Raw genomic sequence first — 5,149 nt, forward strand, 5'->3', positions numbered from 1 at the left:
TCATAAGCAATTTTTTTCTTCTTCTATATTCGAGTCATCCTTGAGTGTCGGAGATTTAAGTCTTTTGAGTCGCAAGGGTAAGGAATCGAATCAGGGTTTAAATTCAAATTTAAAAACTTAGAACATCCAAAAGTGTGAAATTACCTAGCTGACACTTGGTATGCCGTCCTTTCTCAGTTGATTATTTGAATTCTGAACATTGTGGGTATCAGGGTACGTCGGCCAATCCCCTAATCTAATAACATGGAATGTGCATAAAATTCCTGTTGGGTGGTTTTTTATCCATGCATAGGGGTTGTCATGAACACATAATTTTTACCATTAAAATAGTATTTCTCTAGTAGATGTACGTTGAGACTCAAGATGGACCAAAGAAAATAAAAGAGAAAAAAAAGTTGAGACTCTAGATATTTAACTAGAGAGAGCATTTCAAGATCTTCAAAGTAATTCCTTCTGAGCCCTCAATTGTTAAGAGTTGTTTGTTTCAAAGGAATTTTTGGTAGGGGCATCTCATTAATTTTTCGATTATGGTTTTCTATAGGTTATGTTATAAGTAGTATATTTACCAAAAAAAAAAAATGTTATAAGTAGGTGCCTCATACATCTGAAAGAGAAATCATGAACATTGAATTTGGGTGAACCATGTAAAATCTTCTGCATTTGTGTTTTCTTCATTCACAATGTAATTGTCTAGCTTTGCAAACAATTAATAACTTTCTCTTTTGTGAAAATTCTGAAATTTAAAATATGTTCTACATTGCATGTTATGGGCGTGCTTGATATTACTTCTTTTTGGCATTTGATTCTACTCTTGAATCATTGTGGAGTTGTTAAGAAGGTTCGTACGTAGTAGAATTTTGTTTTTTGGGGGTGGGGGTTGGAATTTAAATGAGAAGAAGCGTCAAGGGATGGGGGAACAAATGGAGAAAGGGAGATACCTTCTTAGTCATCATGAAAGAAGGAGATGGAAGATTTTGAGGCTCAACTCTTTGAGTCCAGATCCTCTCCACCCAGGCAGTCTGTCCTCCCATCCTCCACCTTCATACATGACTGGTCTGTGGTACACGGGTTTATGCCATCCTAACTGGCCAACTGTGAGGGTGGAAGGCTGGGTCACGGCTTGCCCAGGTGGAGAGGAAGGAGGTGCCAAAATGACAACGAGGAGATGGCATATATTACTTCACGGATGAACTCTCAGATGGCTAGACAAAAGAAGAGTTGCCAAAACAATCGATAAGAAGGTGTAAACTCGAATATAGTGATGTTGGCATGTTGCACCACTGCTCTTAGATGGCTAGAGGGAAAAAGTGTTTCTAGAACAACCCATAAGAATATTCAAACTCGAATGTGGTCACGATGTGCCAATGGTGGGTTAGTAAAGCAGTTAAAGGTCCAACCTTCCACGGGAAGGGAGGTCTTGGGTTCACACCTATTTGACGACATTAATATTCTCATTCCCATCCGAGGCACTTGGATTATTTCTAGAAGCTTGATACATTTGCCAAGGACATTCTCAGTTTGATTATAGGGTATAATTTCACACTATTTTTCGGTGAGAGGTAAATTTTACATCAATGAAATTTTCCCAGTTACTAAGGGGACAAAAAATAAAAAATTCCTAGAAGAGCAACACGAAATGTGATTTTTACCCAAGAGTGCAAAGTTTTGGCGGAATTCGCTAGTTTACTCCCCTAGCAAACCTAGGGGACCGGCGAATTTCTGTCGAAATTTGGTGTCTAACCTAATTTGATGGAATAAAGATAATAGACTTGCTAAATTTGAATTATTTCTTATAAATTCTTTCATGCATATTCTCCTCCCTAATTACATTTGACCTGTCATCTTATTAGGCATAAATCATTGGGACATAATTGAAAAGATTGCCTGTCGACCTTGAAAATTTTACTACAAAATCTTTTCGTAATTTAAATTATTTTCATAAATTTTTCCATGTGTATTCTCCTTCTTAACCACATTTGGGACATTGCCTTTTGAAGCCTAAACCATTAGAATATAATTGATAAGATTATCCATTGATCTTGAAAATTTTGCTACAAAATATCTTTTTAATTTGAATTATTTCCATAAATTGTTCCATGTAGATTCACCTCCCAACCACATTTGGCATATTGCCTTTTGAGGTCTAAATCATTGAGATATAATTGATAAGATTGCTTATTGATCTTGAAAATTTTGCTAGTATCCTTTTAATTTGAATTATTTTCATCAATTGTTCCATGTAGATTCACCTCCAATCGTGAGAGAGTTCGCCTAAAATGGTCAAAATATCACATGAAATTGAGATATCTGCGATATATCGGTCTAATTCGAGATATCACAATATATTGCTAATAATTAGTCGGTTTCGGTTTTAATCAATGAAAAAGTTCGCCATTTCACTGGAATGTTTTACCTTGTTTTTACCTTAAATTTGTTTTATTGAGTATTTTATGCCAAAACGGAACATCAATAATAAATTATGGAGTTTTTTTTTTGGTAGAAATTATGGAGTTTTTGACATGCCACCCTCGTGAAACATGACAAACACGAGGCATTCCCTCAGAAATTATTCAAAGTTCTTCAAAATTTTAAGTGTAAAAGTTTTAGGTAAATGTCATTGCAAACTGACTTTTATACCCTTAGATTATAAATAATGGGTATAATTGAAATCATAATTTTGCCCTTAGAAATTTTATTTAAAAATATATAATTAAAATGATTATAGCGTATTTATCTCGTGCCTCTAATCTTCTTTCGTAATTTGAACGGGAGCGCATCTCAAGAAAAAAAAAAACAAAAATCCTTATGGTTAACAAAGAGACAAAACCTTTATTATTATTCTTAAGAAGAAACTCATACTTAAGAAGACACGCCAAAGATTTCTCGCAATTATGTACGTCTCCATTACCATGCCTTCCAAAAAAGAAGAGAAAGTCTCCAAAACAAGCACATCAGTCGTCAGGGGAAGAAGTCACCATCTCCATTGTAACGAAAATGTATTTACTTTACTAAAAAGTACATACACAGAAAAGCAAAATTACCCACAACAATCTAAGGGAAACGGTACTTTCACCATGATCCTTAACTATACTCTCATATTATTAGTTTCAAAGACCTACAGGTAAGATATGATTTACCCGGGGATGCTTCATGTTTGACATTGATGATATGAAATCCTGCTCAGCCTTCTCAGCTCGGTTCCTACAAGAACGTGTTCAACCTGGTTGGTCGAGATACGCCTCCGACGAGCAAGTTAGTTGCCAAGAAGATGTAAAACTCAACTACCTTTGTTAATCTAAAGTAATTGATCTTACTAGAAAGTTTACATTCCTTTGCTCAAGATAGAGTATTTTACCCTACCAGAAAGTTGTGGGGTTTTATATAGTTGCGTTGATAGAGTTTGATCGGGAGTCAAACTATGAACGGAATGAGGAATTTGCTCAAGATAGAGTATTTTACCCTACCACAAAGTCGGTCCCCATCATCCTAGTATTTGCCTATTAGCTTTTAACCTTTGATTCGATTGGCCGAACTGGCTTCATGGTTAGTTCGGTTAGCTAGGTTGTATAGGTTTTCTTGGTCGAGCTTAATCACCGTGGTTGTTCCGGTCATCAACACAAGCCCCCTAGTCCCTTGGCGTCGTTGGCTATGTGATCGACTTGAGGGATTATAATGTTCCCACCCTTTGTAAGCTTGACCGATTGTCTTTTGGATTGTTGCTCATGTACATGTTCTTTATTTTGAAAGCTGAAACGTCACATTTATTGGCCGCTGTTCTTCACACACGTTAACTGATGCACGATTTATGAGATTGCGTTGGGTGTGCCATGTGTTGAAAAGTGTCACGTCTCATAATTATGTGTCAGGATTTTGATAAGACTACATCCTCAGCCGTCCAATTGTTTCACACAACAACCATCAGATGGGCATCTTAAGGAATCTTAAAGGGCATTGCATCTTGACCATTGAGGATAGGTTCATTTGATCTTTTGAATTGGAATCTTTGACAATGTGTAAGTACTTCTTCCCTCTTCTTCTTTTCCCATTTCAAACTTGAGCATACGAAAGTGAAGCAGAGGTTTTTGAAGCAACTATCGTCTTACATTTGATCTTCTAACTTTTGCGTTTTCTCTGGAAAGCTTGAACCAGTGTTCTTATCCCCACTCTTCAATCCATTTACTTTCATGAAGATTCACAGGAGATAACTAGCATGTTGTGACTTGAAGATTTTTCGTATTCTTATGCTTTTTCTCTTTTGTTTTTCTTCTTTTGTTTGTGCCTTCTTTCATTCTCCAACATGTTCTTCGTTATTTGGAAAAAGATCATGGTTCAAGTGAAGACATTCTCTAAACCCAAGAGAAACTTAATAGAAGAGAAACCTTCGAGTTCAGTGACCATGAGTGATTCTGATACCGAGTACCCAATAGATTCCAAGCAATGTTCTAGTGGTTGATCCGGGGAGCCCTCCATAAACCTTTCTGGTTGAGAACCGTCTAGTAATGATGGTGAGGAGGTTAATACCGAGTCCCGACCTCCTTTAACTTTGCAAGACCATGGTAGGAATCCTTTGAGTGCTCGTGCTCTGTTTAAGGCTGAGTGAAAGAGTTGGAAAGACAGCCTCTCTCTCGAGGAATATAAGATTGAGCAGAATAAAGATCTCACCCCCGACCATATAGATTATGATCTGTCCTCCTCTGGTCCCGAGTTTCAACGTTCTCATATGACCGAGGAATGACTAAAGTACCTCCACCAAAAGTATGACTTTCCTTCTGATTTTATCCTTCGTATCCCGACCATTGATGAGAGGGTGAACATTCCCTGTCCTGGTGAGTTTTCCATATACGAGGACACACTTAAGAGTGGCTTTTGGCTTCCCATACAAACCTTGTTCAGGGATATCATGATCCATTTCCAAATGTGCCTGGGGATGTTTGCACCCAATAGCTGGCGGAATGTCATTTACTTATGGGGGTTTTGCTAGGGTAAACAAGTTAGAGTCTGACCATCTCTTGCCTTGTTCCTTCATTTCTTTATGGCAAAGAAGTAGGAACAGGATGATTGTTCTATCTTTCCAAGGATACTTCCTTCCAATGTGGTTGGGATGGGAACTTTGTAGGGAATGACACACTCCCTGTCACATCCACCCAAC

This window comes from Hakea prostrata, chromosome 2, assembly GCF_041222555.1.
Source record: "Hakea prostrata isolate BN-2017 chromosome 2, UWA_Hpros_2, whole genome shotgun sequence".
Taxonomy (NCBI): domain Eukaryota; kingdom Viridiplantae; phylum Streptophyta; class Magnoliopsida; order Proteales; family Proteaceae; genus Hakea; species Hakea prostrata.